Genomic DNA, 17,979 nt, shown 5'->3' on the forward strand with positions numbered 1-17,979 from the left:
AAATTGTTAATTGATTTGAACCATAATCAATGGCATATATGTCCCAATATAGATAAAAAATACATCTTATATTTGCTGACGCTGACTGTATCATGCCAGAAACATGTGAAACTCACCTCCATTAAAACATTGGTTTTTCGTAACAGAATCGGGACAAACACAAACACTACCCACTGTTGGATCAAAGCACTTATAAGTTATAATGTTTCCACCCAATTAGTTGCGCGTATGTGATTAACAAGTGTCCACGTATTAAGAAAGACAAACTCATCTCACGTGCTTGGACAGCCTAGACTTATCTTGTACACGTGTTCTACTTCTTTTTATTTCTCATTTTAGGGGAATCTAGAATCTAGTAGCAAAATTCCAATACTCTTACCTAGATAAAGCAAACCTATGCATAAATTATAGGTTGTCCTTAGCAACATTGCAAGAATATTCCACTTTATTATATACTAGATGCTATCGAGAGAGAGAAAGAGAGAGAGAGAGAGAGAGAGAGAGCTAAAAATTATCTTATGTGGTAGGTGCGTTCTATAAGACAAGCGTATAAGATACTGTTTCTCCTTACAGTTACTTTAGAAAAATCTTAACCATGTCAAAAAACTACTTAAAATTTGTTTTTTTTTTTTTTTTTTATAAAAAATTTGAAGAGAATCCCATTGTTCAAGGATTATTTGATTCGAAAATAAAAATAAAGACAAAATATTTCTCAAATCATATTTGCTAATATTTACTTAGTTTTTAGTCTTGCTCTTGAAAAGTATGATTCATTTTTCAAATCATGATGTTAAGGAATTGACTAGAGAAGAGTTGTTTAAATATAGTTGGGATGGGCTTTGGATGAAAGTCCTAAATTTATAAGGCCCTTTTGGTAAGAGATTTTTAGTACCATTGCTTAAGTTTGGTAGAAATACGTGTGGGTGAAAATGTGTGTAGAAATATGTGTTATGATGCTCAAACAACAATATTCATTGTTTAAACACTGTTACCAAACAGGGAATTTTTAGAAGATTTTTGCAAATTGCCCAAATCCAAACCCAAAAGACAAACTCATCTCACATGTTTGGATTGCCTACACTTATCTTGTACACATGTGTTCTACCCTTTTTTTTTTTCACATTTTAGGGGAATCTAAAATCTAGTAGTGATGAAGCACAAAAATCGTCAATGAACTGATTGTTCTCGAATGCTCCAATGGATACCTAAAGAAGAAAAAATCAAGAATCTATTGAAGGGGAAATTGATGCATCTAAATAAAATATTGGGAAGCCAAGCCAAAACTCAACGATGGGCTCTTGAGATGACGCCCAAAGGCTTTCGGTGTGGTGATAAGCCTATCTAAGCAAGAAATAAAGGTTGAACCTTGACAAAACAGGAATAAAAGCCCAATAAAAATACTTCGCAATAGTTAATTAGTAGGTTAGTGGACCTGTTTTGATAATGCAAGAAAAATAAATTCTCCAGCGGCAGGGTGAAATTACACTTAAAGTCCAACAATCAATTATTAAATAAATTTAGGAAAGTGTTCACTGCTAGGGTCCTTGTGTTTCTCGGTCAGGAGAATTTATTGTACTTTCAACCATCATTACATCAATATGAGGGAAGAATTTCACTGTTATAAATACAGTATATACTTCAATAGTAAAACAAAAAGTAAAATTTAAAAGTTCCATGGGAAGAAGAAAGGGGGTTAATTGGCATGGTGTGAAGGGAGAGAGAGATTCTAGCTCAGTGCTGCAAATGTTGAACTAAAATTTTGGGGAATATATAAACATAAGGCATGAATAGGGTAGTGTGGGCTATTTTGAGTGAGTGGGTATTTAAACTTGTGGTGGTGTGATGGAGTAAATGCTGAGGTTAAGGCTTTAGTGAGTAAAGGGTTATTTATGACTGAGTAGGAAGCATTTATGGGCTGTGAATGTACAAAAAAGTGAAAAGGAATGTCTGACGCTAAGTGAGTCTGGGCTAAGGAGAATGATTTATGAGCTTGGGGAGAGCTAAACCACAAGCAAAGTGGCAAGAAAATTAGAAATTTCAGATGGGTTGGTGTGTGTTTTGTGGGCTAGTGTGCTTACCCTTTTATAGTGGTATTTAGGGAGGTATTAATTAACTAAAGTCCAAAAACGTAGCACTGATCAGGGGGCAGAGTATCAGGCTTAATTATTCTAGGATTTGGCCATAAATGGGAGATTTGCTTTTTTGGGTAATATGACACATTGTGGGTTTTTGGGGTATTTTTGCATTAAATGTCAAGCTTTTTGAAGCTGAGTTTAACCAATAGGATCAAGGCAACTATCAAGGAGGAATCCTAGTGCTGCAACTAAGATTTGAACCTTAGAAGTAAGATTCAACACCCCAAGCTAGGTGTCAAAGTTTAAGCCCACTTCAGAAGGTTTTGCTGGAGATCCCTTTATGCCCTCCAAACCACATGTTCCCAAATTTTCCCCTTTAGGATTCATGGACTTAGCACATGAACCATGTCCTGAACATTTTTGACATTTATATCATTGATTTGTTAAGATTTGGATAACTTGGTTTCAGCTTCCCTTCCATTGGAGTATAGTCTTGAGGAAAATGATGAAGTTCCATCACCCGTTAGACTTTGGCTAATATCACAAGCCACAACCTCTGGGCACTGTTCACGTCAAGGAAAGGGTGATAGAAAGTTGATGGGACAGCCCCTAGTCCATTCCCAAAGACTTGTTTCTCTTGTAGAGGCCTCTAGCTGGACCTTGGTCAAAGATGAACAAAGCTGGTTGTCTATTTTCAGCCATCTGTCTCTTGCTGGATTTCTTTGGATTGGGCTTGCTCATGTGGGCTGGTCCCTTTGGGCTGGGCTGTATTCGTCCCATATTTGAACCTATAAAATGGACATCAACAACAAATGTTGCCATGGGTTTTCATCCCTTATGGACTTTTATTATTAGTAAATATTTGGGTTTTCATGGATATTTGTAGTGGGTCTTTGGGCAATGAGTTGTAATATTTAAAATAATAGCATAAGCTTTAAAATGCTTTTGTAAATAACATTTTACTATTTTTGAAAATGATGAATTCCATATCATAAATAATGTTTATGATTTCTAATAATCACGTCATAATTTAAATGGTGAGCTTGTGGGATTGAATAGTTACCATGAGCTTTGAAGATAAATATTATGGATATTGTGATGTAAATAATGACCATATGTTTCATGGGTTAATATGTCATGAGATAAATATCATAATCTTCAAGATAACTTTCCACGAACTTTTATAAAATGATTATATCTTTCCACGTGCTTTTATAAAATGATTGCCATGGTTTTTGAGATGATTGCCATAGTAACGTTTAAGAAATTAAAACATTGTTCATCATTGGGCTTTTAAGTGAAATAATAATAACATAATATTTTTTGTCAAGTGTTAATAATCTTGGGCTTTTGATAAAATAATGCTAACGTAAATTAGGCTTTTGATATTGCCAATGAGAACTGGGCTTCTGATGTTGCTAACAAGAACTGGGCTTTTGTTGTTGCCAATAAGAATTGAGTTTTTGATATTGCCAGCGAAAACTAGGCTGTTAATGTTGCCAGCGAGAACTGGGTTTTTAATGTTGCCAATGAGAATTGGGCTTTTGATGTTGCCAACAAAAATTGGGTTTTTAATGTTGCTAGCGAGAACTAAGCTTTTGATAAATAATTTGCCATGGGTTTGAACCATGGGCTTTGGATATGGTATTTGAATTCCATTGATGAAATAATTTGCCATGGGTTGAAATCATAGGCTTTGATTATGGGGTTTAATCCCATTGATAAAATAGCATTGCCATGAATTTGAATCATGGGCTTTAATTATGGACTTGAATCCCATTAATAAAATTGTTTTGCCATGTATTTGAATCATGGGCCTTTTCAAATATTGATAAACACAAAAATTCTTGGGCTTTTGAAAGAATGAGATTTTAACTTGCTCAATAAATAATTTAGGCTTTACAAAAATATTGGGTCTTATAGTGTTTTACATTTGTATCCCAATTTTGTGATGGAAAGAAGATTGGTTGTGGGCTAGTATAGTAATAGCAAAAAATATTTAGGTATGCCTAATAATTTGTTAGTGACGTTTGAAAAATAAATAGGTGTTATTTAAATAATATTAGGGGTAACAAAAATGTACCCTAACAGAACCAACAAAGAGCACCAATGGGGTGCCAGCCAAAGACCCTTCTAAGGTTAAGTCAATGAGTGAAAAATCTCTAAGAACTCTATAATAAGAGAGTTAGGGATTTCCTACGTACCTTAGGGAAGAAGAGGTCTGATGCTTATATAGTGGTGAAGGGCAAACCAAGATCCCTTGAATGTAGGAGTCTTTCCTTGTAGAAGAGATTTGGAGTTAGGGCACGAAGATCTATGGGTTCTCTTTCCATATTAGGGAGATATGAACATGTAGTAGGGTCTTTGGGGGTTGTGCGCAAGTTATTTCCATGTAGGGACACACGTGTAGGGAATACGCAGAGAATTATGGGGCCCAACATGCTCATTTGTCGGTATGGTCATTCATTCGTCAATATGAAAATGATAAGGTTTGAATCATTTGTCAGGCATATGCAAGAGTTACCCGACAGGACTTCAAGGAGAGTGGCATACTGATCCGTCTAGATTTAATGGATTCTGACGGGCCCGTGGTTGGTAGGTTTTGACGGTCTCAACGATACCCAAAGGACGAATGAAAAATGCAGCTCTTGTGGGAGGAAAATACCCTTATCAAGTAGCAATCCAATACTTTTAACTAGATAAGGAAAATCTATGTATAAATTATAGGTTGTCCTTAGCAATATTGGAAGAATATTTCACTTTCTTTGTACACTAGATGCTATCAAGAGAGAGAGAATCTCAACTAAAAAAAATTATCTTATACGTGTCTTATGCGATAGGTGCGCTCCATAAAACAGGTGCATAAGATACCTTCTCCTTTGAAGTCAAGAGGTTTTATTCATTTTCTATACACTAACCCTAAACAAGTCAAAAGGCTAATTAACATTTGACTTTTTTTTAAAATGAAGAGGATCTCATTGTTCAAAGATTATTTGAATCGAAAATGTAATAAAGACAAAATATTTCTCAAATCATATTTGCTAATATTGACTTAGTTTTTAGTCTTCCTCATGAACTGTATGATTAATTTCCATGATGTTAAGGAATTGATTAGACAAGAGTTGTTTAAATATAGTTGGGATTGGTTTTGGATGAAAGTCCTAAATTCTACAGCCTAGTAATTAAAATATTTAGAAGATTTGGGAAAACCGTCCAAGTCCAAACTCAAGTCATCGTCATTCCTAATTAGAGAAAATTGATTGGGCCATACTTAAATTTCTGCATTTAAATAAGTCATCATCATTCCTAATTAGAGCAAATTGATTGGGCCTTACTTAAATCTCTGCTTAATTGATTTATCTTTTGATGGTGATTTCTAATATAATCACCTTGTCAAACAACTTTCATTATTCAAATTTTTTTTCCCATATTTTTAATATAAAATATTATTGCTTCTTTATGCATATTCAAGGACGAACTTAGGATTTTAAGCTAGTGAGGGCCGGAGTATAAAGAAGAAAAAAAAATTCTAAATAGGCATCTATATAGTATTAAAAAATTATAAACACACAAAATCATTGTTTCTAAATACATTAAGATGCAAATAATCCACTAACAAAGACTAAAATAAGAACAAAAACAGAATAATGTTTTTTTTAATACTAGGCTGGCTAGGATTTTTTTTTTTTTTTTTTTTTTTTTTGAGAAGGAAGACTTTTATTGAAAAAACTAAAAAGCGGCAAAATCAGCTTGAACAAAAGGTAAAGTGTGAGATGGAACGTCCTCCATCCACACAGTACAACTTGGTGATGTCAAAGCTAGCCTAGCTAAACTGTGAGCAACTTTATTACCATCTTTCCTTACATGAGAGTATGACAATTCTGAATATAAACTGGAAAATAACGGCACGTCATTTATCAAATGGGCGTAAGGAGCCAACCCATATTCCTTGCATCTTAGGGCCTTCACAACCACTTCCGAGTCACAGTGGTTGTGCTAAAAATTTTAGTTTTTTGTACTTCAAAAAGCTACTTTATCTATTTTACTACCTCACTTTACAATACACTCAATAACAAATGTTTTATTTTTTTTATCACTTCATTTAAAATATTATAAACAATTCATTAAAATAATAAATGAAGAAAGAGAATTTGAGTTTTTTAATTGAAGGAAGAGATATAATCTTAATAATAATATTGTATTTTATTTTTAACAACTTGCTACAGTCAACTAGTATTTATACAAATTTACTATAGTTGCCAAAAATTTAGTTTTAATTTTTCTAATAACACATGATTTTTTTGGATCTTTGGTGGTAAAATATATATATATATATATATATATTTTGCTAAAATACAATCGCCATTGTGAATGTTTTTATTGTTTTTGTTAAGTTTATGGGTTAGATAGTTACTATTTAGGTTAGGCTAATTAGGGAGAAGGGGGCCTAAGGTTTTGGAAAGGGGTCCAACTACAAAAATATAATATATAATAACTATAAAAAAATAAAAAATAAATAAAAATTGGACACCTGGGGGTGGGCCCCCTTAGGCCCCCACCTGGGTCTGTCCCTATGCATATTGTTGTGTAAATTCTCCGTCAAGAGCTGTTCAATCTTTCTTTATTTTTTGGATTGTATACAATAACTAGTTACCATTTTGAAGAAACTTTTAAATTATGATTTCTTAAAAGAGTCCTGTTAACTAATGCTCTTAGAGAGTTTAATTGTTGATAGACAATTTTAGGAAATTTTTAATACCATTTTCATAGGAAAATATAAAAACTAAAAAAAAAAAAAAAAGTTAGTTACATTTTTAAAAAAAATAATACCTTTAGGGCATTTGTTAATTTTTCCCTTCTTAAAATCATCATTTAGACATCTTCTTGTTTATAAAAATCTATTTAAAAGTGCATCCTATTCCTTTTTTTCCTTCTTTAATTTAATTTTTATTTTTCATGGTGGTTAATTAACAATTGGTCAACATATTTGTGGAATTTATGACTATCTTTTTTGATAACCTGGTATTTATGACTATTGGGAGCCGCGCGCTATGACTATACTAAATATAGGCTGTTCATCATATAATCTCAATCTTCCAAATCTTAATTTTGCTAAAATACAATCGCCATTGTGAATGTTTTTATTGTTTTTGTTAAGTTTATGGGTTAGATAGTTACTATTTAGGTTAGGCTAATTAGGGAGAAGGGGGCCTAAGGTTTTGGAAAGGGGTCCAACTACAAAAATATAATATATAATAACTATAAAAAAATAAAAAATAAATAAAAATTGGACACCTGGGGGTGGGCCCCCTTAGGCCCCCACCTGGGTCTGTCCCTATGCATATTGTTGTGTAAATTCTCCGTCAAGAGCTGTTCAATCTTTCTTTATTTTTTGGATTGTATACAATAACTAGTTACCATTTTGAAGAAACTTTTAAATTATGATTTCTTAAAAGAGTCCTGTTAACTAATGCTCTTAGAGAGTTTAATTGTTGATAGACAATTTTAGGAAATTTTTAATACCATTTTCATAGGAAAATATAAAAACTAAAAAAAAAAAAAAAAGTTAGTTACATTTTTAAAAAAAATAATACCTTTAGGGCATTTGTTAATTTTTCCCTTCTTAAAATCATCATTTAGACATCTTCTTGTTTATAAAAATCTATTTAAAAGTGCATCCTATTCCTTTTTTTCCTTCTTTAATTTAATTTTTATTTTTCATGGTGGTTAATTAACAATTGGTCAACATATTTGTGGAATTTATGACTATCTTTTTTGATAACCTGGTATTTATGACTATTGGGAGCCGCGCGCTATGACTATACTAAATATAGGCTGTTCATCATATAATCTCAATCTTCCAAATCTTATCGGTTTGAAAATACACTTTCCATCTACACCTTTTGGTTCATGAAACTGAAACAGAACTTTAAACATATTTATTTTATTTAGTCTTCCATAGTCTAAATAACATATTATTATTATTTTCTTAATGACCCTTGTGACAATCCTACTAATATTAACGTGTTTGCGAGGTCATTGTTTGTGGTGGAGGTGGAAAAGAATAGATATCCACTTGATTTTGATGCTTTCCTTTAATCAAAGTTTAGTCATGAGTGACCTCCCTTAGCTACCTCCACTAAGCATAATTAGATTAGTTGACTAACTAATTAAATAGCATTCATGTATAATTTTCATTCTTGCTTAACTTTATATAATTAGATTTTTATAATGCTAACTTTTATAGGTCCAATACAAGAAGAAGAATAATGCTATGCCTACACGAGTGCTAGACACTAATGGCTTGTTTGGAAGTTTAGAGAGGGAGGAGAGTAAAGGGGAGTAGTGGGGAGGAGAGTAGAGGAGAATGATTCACCTCCACCTTATTTGGATGTTTTTAAAATTAATAAAGGGGAAGGGATTAATTAGTCCTTCCCCTTGTGTAATTTTGTTAATATAATAAGGATAAATTAGGTAATTTACTTGGTCAATAGTTTATGTACTTTACTCCCCTTCCAAATCTCTCCAATTTGGGGGAATTAAAATTGGGGGGCTAGAGGGAGTTCAAACCCCTCCAAACTCCTCCAAACCCCTCCCCCTCATCCTTTAAAAAACTTCCAAATAAGGTAATTGCATTACTCTCCCTCCCTCTACTTTACTCTCCCTCCTTTTTTAAACATCCAAACATGCCATAAAGATTCCCTTATTAGAGACGTGGGATTGAATCATGTCTCCAAGAGGTTAATCAATTACTATATATCACTTGTATTATCGAAGAGTTATCCTTAAACTGTGATCTAGTGTTTGACTTATTATGGAGAAGGGTATAACTATAAAGTATTGAAACCTGAAAGTAAGAGAAATGTATTTATCCAGTAAATTAGTAGATCTCTTATCATCAATTCATGATTGTCATTAAATTGTAAATTAGTAGATCTCTTATCATCAATTCATGAGTGTCATTAAATAGCAACTGGCAGGATACATTTAATATTCCATTAATTCATGATTTTTTCTTCGCGATCCCGTTCTCAGTACAACTAATTTAATAATTGTGATTAAGGATTTGACTTCAAATGGAGTGAGAATGATATAAGTATTGAAACCAGAAAGTGAGAGAGAAATGTATAATGCGCTAATCACTTCTCTTATCACTCAATTTAGACTCAACTTATCCAAATAATACATTCCAATTAATGTACTATGATGGACTATAACCAACAGAGTCCAAATCTTCTGTCTCATTAATTGTTCTCCACTTTATGCTCCACCAATAAAATTTGGACAGCTAGCCTCTCCCATTAAGTGAGATAACCCTAACTTTAACATTGACATTACTAACGTTAACGTTAAAATCATACCCTTTTTTTTCCGCAGCTTTAGTTTCTTGTCTCTGTTTCCGGCTTTGGGTTTCTTTTTTTTCTCTCCTCTATGTGGTTGACATTAACAAGAACTCTTTTGAGTTTTGTCTCTTCTCTTTGTATTCCTATCTTTCTCCCAAAGTTTTATTGTCCACTGCCATAGAGATTTCTTTTATCCTATAGGTCCAGATTTGTTTCAACTTTTGAGAGACTCCTGCTGAAACAAGCAACCTTCAAGGCTTTCAAGGTTTCTTTTTTTTCTTTTCTCTATGTGGTTGACATCTCAAGTGTTCCTCTTCATCCTCACTTCGCCCCAGTTACAGACACATCCTCACTTCATCTTCATCTTCAAGTGTTCATTTGCTTCTATTGGTTTCTACAAAGTGACTTGTCTATGGTGACAATGGTGTTTGATTTTTGTTCCATTATGAAACATGTGGAAAGAAAAATGTTTTTGGACGATGTAAAGGTTTAGTCAGTAAATAATTGGGGTTGCTGGATTTTGTATTTTACATGTTTGTTGAAATTCTTGAATGAGTGACTAGGACAAGAAGCTACTCCTTAGAAGCTCCCTTGTATATATCTTATTGTAGAGATTACAATTTGATTTGAATATATGGATAACATTTTATTTAATTCCAGATTTCATTATTTTATCAAACTCTATTTGATAAGGACTGACTGGATTAATGGATATCTACTGAGAATGCTTGGACTGATATGTTTTGGTTTTGTGTTTCAATTGAGATAAGGTCGGATATGTCTCAATAGAATTTTTTTTTTTTTTTTTTTTTTTTGGAGATGAAACCGGACCTATTCTGCAGGAACAAAACATTATATGTAGGAAAAACAATTTCTACAAAAACAAAAATAGGGGAACCATACCGATTCTGTAGAAACAGAAACATTATGTAGGAAAACAATTTTTATAGAAAACAAAACAGAGAAATTGGACCTATTCTGCAAAAACAGAAACACCGTTATCTGCTTGAAGTTGTACACATCCCTTGATGATAGTGAATTATCATTTGATTGTTTAAAAAAGCTTGTCACCAAACATTGCACTGAAATTCATAGTATTAAAAAAAAAAAAAAAAAAAAAAAACCTTATTGCCATTTTAAAGTACTAAAGTTAGATTCTATAAGCAAGAAATTATACACCAAAAATTAAAAATAGTTAATATTTTTGAGTGAGTTATTTGGGAGGCTGTGCTTTTGTTGTCTAGATTGCTTAACAAATACCCCACATGGTTTCAAGGGACTCTTATAGCTACAAATAGATATCTTCCCTCATAATGTGGCTTTTCCCATGTTTAAGAGTGAGTGAGGCTGGCTTTTGATTTGTGAGAGTACAATTACAATTACATAGAATTGAACAAGCACTCACCTCCCAGGGTCTCCTTCTCTTTCTCCTTTTTTTTTTCTTCCTTTTACTTTCTCACATTATGTGTGTGTGGAATTAATGCATAGCCTTGAAAGTGAATTCCTTTTAGCTTTTCTTTGATATTCTTAGCTGGTTTCTCAAATGGGTTTTGCTCATTTCTCAATTTTGAGATTTGGATTCTAAAAAAAAATTTCTTCAAAGGTTCTTAATTTTTGTGTTACTTTTTTAGTTTGAGATTCCAAGTTCCAAACTTTAATGGCTCCAAGATTGAACTTTTCTAACTGGTGGGCAAAAGATACCTGCAAAGGAAGCCTAGTGGTAGTCACAATGGAGAACCCAAATTTCTCAGTTGTGAAGATTGATGGTCTAGACTTTGCCTTCAGGCTTGTAGAGAAAAGTAGAGACAAGAATGCAAATAGGATCTCATATATGAAATTTAAAATCCACCAGTATTTTCTCTATATGGATTATGACTTTCAATTGACCCTAGAGTCAAGAACTTTGTCACTACAATTTAAATAGAACTCCATGAACAAAATTAGGCAAGTGCCACAAATACAGAAGTTCAAGGAAGATAATTTTTAAAGGAAGCAAAAGTTTTAGGCCTACAAACAAACAAAAAACGTTGCTCCTCCCCAAATACAGAAGTTCAAGGAGTCTTTTTGCTAACAAGATTTAACTAAAAGACACATCTGGAAAACCATAATAAAAGATTAAAAAAAAAAAAAATTGCGAAATTAAGTTAATATCTCAATGCATGATCTCTATGGACTTGGAGCAGGCCTAATAAAGTCCTACAAGCAATCACACTTCTATCTTCAATTCTATCTTGTTATTCAACATCTTCATAATTTCTTTGATTTCTCATTTTGGGTAATTGTGCCTACATATCAATGTATAACAAATTAGAAATTAATAAAATCAAAGCAAAAAATTAATAATTAAATCAACTTTCATCTAATTACCTATATCAAGTTCAACATATCAGTAAAGCTAGGTGTATTTAAATTTGTCATGCTATCTTCCTGATACATTTAAAAATGAAACAAATAAAAATCAAAACAATAAATAAACTTTCATTTAATTACTTGTATCTAGTTCAACATATCAATAAATCCAGGTGTATTTAAACTTGCCATGCTATCTTCCTAATACATTTCACAATGAAAATCATATAAATAATTTATAGAATTAGTACATACTATTGTCTAACAAATTGTAAGCACAAAGTAACAAAATACAAAACACATTTCATACTAGTGTGAGCTATTGAATATGAGAGGATGCTTTAGTTTGACGTTTTCTCTTTCTCGTAGCTTTCCCTAATGCACCCTTTCTTCTACGAGATGTCCCTACACATGCTTGTCTCTCTTTAAGTTTAATTCATTTAATTTTATTTCCTTCATAGTTAGTAGGCTGCACATTGTCATTGTTGAGCCTTTGATTTGAAACAAGTGCTCCCAACAGTAGATTCTTCAATTGATAAATTTTTCAAATTTTCCTCTACTTTGTTCAGAGTACTTTCATGAGCATCCAAAGAAATATGAAAAAACTCATTAGTCAGTGCAACTCTTGTTGTCAAATTAGAATACAATTTAAGTAACACTTTATAACGACTTCCCACATCTGCATTTTGGTCATGTGCTCCTACATGCATATAATTTTTCATTGCAAAACCATCCTTTGCATCTTTTGTCCACCTTTTTAAAATATACTAACTTGGCACCCTTTTCCGATTTTGAAGAGATAACATTTTTAAGGCATGAGCACATAAAATTCCAACAAATTCAAATTATTACAACTACACATCACTATAGAAGCCAATGAATCAAATTGAACAATGTGTTGGCAAGATTTACAGGGAGAAATAACTTTATATTTTACCACAAATCCAACCTTACCATCCTTATGCGATTCACAATCCTAAGTGAGCCATAATTCACGATTAAACAACTTAAATATTGCAGGAGTATAAACACTCGCTGCATGCTTCAATATTTCTACTGGATATTTTAATGATGGTTTACTTTGAGTTGCTTTAAAATTTTCTCTCAACTCGTCAAAACGCCTATCATTAACTAACCTTTGAAAGTGATGAAAGAAACACAAGAAGTCATAATTATAAGTTATGTACCTTTTAATTTGACTGTTCATACTCTCGCTTCTCTGAATAGTAGACATATCAGTACAAAATGTTTTCCTCCCATAAACCAAAGCCTATTTCTCCCTTAATTCAAATTGTCTTTGCAACCAACTATTATTCTTTAGATCATATTTATCAAGCATATTATCCCATGCATCTAAAAAATCATCTTCATAGTCATGGTCATATACACAACTACTAAAATTTGCTACAAAAGTATTGTACCTTCCAAACACTTCTTTGAGTTGCTTAGTTGCATTTTGGTACATATGCCAAACACATAAACAATGATGTGTTTCTAGCCATTGTGAAGCTAATGCCTTTGACATTGCAGCATCTTGGTCTATGAGGATAGTCTGTGGTTTCTTACCAAACATTGCTTTCTGAAAAGAATCAAACAACCACATGAAAGTCTTAAAAGTTTTATTATATAAAAATGCAGCACCAAAGATGATAGTTTGTTTATGATGATTTACACCAACAAACAATGCAAACAGCCTATGTTATTATTATTTTTTTTTTTGTAAGTTGTATAAAAGCACACTACATCCCCAAAATATTCATAATCCAACTTCATTCTACCATCTGCCCCAAAAAATATTTGTAATTAGATCATCAAGGTCAACCTGAATTGCATAAGAAAAATTAAGGTCTTCAAATTGCATTCTTTGAAGATATTCAAGTAGGCCTCCTGTATCCTCGTTTTTCATCTCATCTATTCATCTTGTACTCAAATTATAATCCTCAGGAATGAAGCCAAGATTGTCAAGTCCACCTACCCTTCTGGCCATTAGTCCTACACTTGCTCTTAGTGTGTGATTCCATAACTATTTGCTAATTTAGCCTCAACAGCTTGGGCTAGATTAATGGACCTTTGAGATCTAAGGAATATACACTTACGAGGAGAAGCTAAGACATGTGTCTGCTCTAACACAAATTTTACCACACAATATTTTTCACTATATCTACAACTAATTTTCATCTCTGCCAAGCAACCACATCCTGTTTCCAGATAATGGCATTTCACATTATCATCTCTTTTGTCATTCCCTCGTATACCCTCGCAAGAGCAACAAAAAACTCTATCTATCCATTTGCGTGAACCATCTTTATCACCCTTGTGGCCCTTACTTCGCCTAATACTAAATCCAACTACATGCGCATAACTATTATAGAAATCATACGCATCTTGCTCAGTCTCAAACTCAATTCCTAATTTTGGAATCACTTCTTCTTCTACATTAGCATGAATTTTATCATTGCTATCTATTGATATTGGTTCTGGTTGTTCAACTATCACAGGTGATGAATCCTCATCTTCAAAATTCAATTTTTGAACCAATTGATGATCAGTCTTAGTATGATAATTGCTATCACATGACCTTAATACAAAACAAAAACAACATAGTTATTTTTTTAATAAACAACACACACACACACACGCACACACACTTTAGGAAAACTCACACAAGTGTATATAAGAAAGTTGTTATAAATCCTAAAATAGTTTTTTTTTAAAGAAATTTATTTACTCTAAACCAAAAAGAGAAAATCTATTATGCGACTAAACAATACTTAAAAGCCTTGAAGGTTGCTTGTTTCAACAGGAATCTCTCAAAAGTTAAAAACAAAACCTATAGCACAAAAAAAACCTCTATGGCAGTGGACAATAAAACTTTAGGAGAAGGATAGGAATACAATGAGACAATAGAGGGAATAGTCCAAATCAAAAACTAAAGCTGGGCAAGAGACAAACATCAAAAGAAACCAAGAAGAAACAAAAGCTGCGGAAGAGAAAAAAGAGTTCTATAGTTCTTGTTAACGTCAACCACATAGAGAAGAGAGGAAAAAAAAATGAGAAATGGAGCACACTTAATGGGAAAGGCCAGCTATCCAAGTTTTATTCGTAGAGCATAAAGTGAAGTACAATTGATAAGACAGAAGATTTGAACTCATAACTAACCATCCTCGTTGTAACTATTTACACCCAAGCTCTCCATTAATTCATGACTATCATGAAAGCATAACCAATAGGATAAATTTAATATGTCATTAATTCATTGTTGTTATGAAAGCGTAACCGGTGTGATACATTTAATATGCCATTAATTCACAATTGATATGAAAGCAAAACTAGCGAGATATATTTAATATGCCATTAATTCATGACCGTTTTCAACAGTCATGTATCCTAGCGATCCCACTACTGATACAACCAATGAAATAACTCTAATCTGAGTTTGACTTCCAAGAGAGAGAGAGAGAGAGAGAAATATATAAGTATTGAAACTTAAAAGTGAGAGAAATGTATTAAGAACTTAACACTTTTAGTGGATCTCTTATCACTCAATTTAGTCAAATTATCCAAATAATACATTTCAATTAATGTACTTTGATGGACCATATATCCAACAATCCTCATCGTAACTATCTACAACTCGTCCACCTAAATTGACCCCATACAGTTAGCTGAACAAGATAAGGAAAGCGTGACCAACATAATACATTTAATGTGCTATTAATTCACGACTATCAAGAAAGCATAACCAACGTGATACATTTAACATGCCATTAATTCATGATTATTTCCAATCGTCATTTATCCCAGCAATCTTGCTACCATTGCAACCAACATGATATATGTGATCTAGAATTTGACTTCCAATAGAGAGAGAGATGTATAAGTGCTGAAATTTGTAAGTGAGTGAAATGTATTAAGAATGAAACACTTTTAGTGGATCTCTTATCACTCAATTTATACTTAGATTATTCAAATAATACATTCTAATTAATGTATTATGATGGACTATAACCAACCATCCACATTGTAATTATCTACACCAAGGCTCGTTCACCTAAATAGACAACCATGCATTTAGTTGAACCAAATAAGGAAAGCGTGATTGACATACTACATTTACTATGCCATTAATTTATGACTATCAGGATAGCGTAATTGATAGGATATATTTAATATGTCATTAATTCATGATCGTTTCTAAACGTCATGTATCTTGGTGATCTTACTGCCATTACAACCAATGTAATAACTATGATCCAGGGTTTGACTTCCAATGGAGAGAGAAATGTATAAGTATTGAAACCTAAAAGTGAAAGAAACATATTAAGAACTAAACACTTTTATTGGATCTCTTATCATTCAATTTAGACTCAAATTATCCAAATAATTCCCCATGAATTTCAATCAATGTATTGTGATGGACTATAACCTACAATCCTCATTGTAACTATCTACACACATGCTCATCTACCTGAATGGACAACCATGCAATTCGCTAAACTAGAAAATAAAAATGTAACCGATGAAATACAGTTAATATGTCATTAATTTATGTTCATTTCTAAAAATCATGTATCTCAAAGACATCACAACTATTACAACCAATGTAATAACTACATTCCAATTATGAAATGAGGCATTAATAAAGGCTTTGTCACTTAGGTTGCCAATAGAAAGACAACACCACCCTATGCAATTGCATAGGTAGGAGAAAAACTCCCGCTTATTCTATATTTACAACCTTTTTACTTAAGTCAAAAAGTTTATGACTTAAGCATTGAAAACACTTAGGCCAGTACCTCATCGGTGGCCTTTGATAGGATTTTCTTCTTGCAAATCTTCCAAAGCTCTGTATTTGGACAAGTAACTTACTTAAGATTATGCATCGTCATACTTAACACCCTAGTTATCTCCTCCAAAGTAAGAAAAGACTAGTTATTTCATTTTAGTGTGCGTTTGGTTCAACTTAAAAGACCAACTTATTTTACTATTTAGCTTATTTTTGCTACTATTTATAGGCTTCATTGCACTTTTTGATACTATTCATGGGTACTACTGTACTATTTCAGCTAATTTTTACCTTTATCTATAATTTTTTCAGCAAAAAGTTTTCAGTTTCAGCAAAATAAACGGATCTCAAACAGACCTTATTGTACAAGAAATTAAAAACTTAGATAGAAGTGTGCATTTAGATGAACTTATTTCTTTTTTTATTTGTTTGTTTATGGTGTAGAATTATAAGTGTAACAGTATAACTGTATTTTGAAATGTGAGCTTCAACGAAAATCGAAGATTTAGGTTCGTTGCTATTGTTGTTGTTGTTGAGGAGTTTGAGAAGCAGAGGGACCCCACCTTCATTGACGATGATCTTCTTGTTCCAATCGTTGTCTTTGGCCAAAGAAGCGAGCTCATAAGCCGGGTCGGTTCGATCCTTTGGCTTACCCATGTGAACCATAGCAATGTGGGCCCAAACCCACATCAGAATCGCGTCGTTGCTCGCTATTGGAGGCAGAAAAGGTTGGTTCTGTTATTGGAATCGAGGATCGAGAGCAACCACTTCATGTCGAAGTACACCAATGTGCTTACATTTTCGAACCAAGGTTAGGTCTCGATCAAGATTCTTCACCATGTCAATTTGGTGGTGAGACTGAGCAGTTGTTGATGGGAGTCGAACTGTGGATCGAAGCATCTGAGAGAGATGGTCGACTTGTTTTGCTAAGTCGAGACACTCGAATTTTGATGACTAGGCTTCTCAAGTTGACTTGCTCACTCGATCAGCTACTAGGATTGGCAATGAGAGTACCTCTTGCAGACTCATTTCCTCAGCCATTAGATAAGGAAAGGAATGAATAAAAGTGAATATTTGGCAAAAATTATTTTTGCCATTTATTTTACTATTTAGCTTATTTTTGTTATTATTAATGAGTCTTACTGCATTTTTTGATACTATTAATGAGTCTCACTGTACTATTTCAACTAATTTTTACCTTTATCTATAATATTTTCAATAAAAAGTTTTCAATTTTAGCAAAACAAGCCGATCCTAAACATACCCTGAGTGTTTCAATGACAGACTGCGCCGGATTAAGTAATTTTAGAAATTATAGAAATCAGGTTGCTTGCGTTTGTGTGTGATTAATAAATAGTAAACTAATAAATTAATAATTCTTTGTTTAATTAAGGGGATGTTTGGTGTGGTTCTATTAAAAAAATGT

This window comes from Quercus suber, unplaced genomic scaffold (genome assembly GCF_002906115.3).
Source record: "Quercus suber isolate HL8 unplaced genomic scaffold, Cork oak 2.0 scaffold_48, whole genome shotgun sequence".
Classification (NCBI taxonomy): Eukaryota; Viridiplantae; Streptophyta; class Magnoliopsida; order Fagales; family Fagaceae; genus Quercus; species Quercus suber.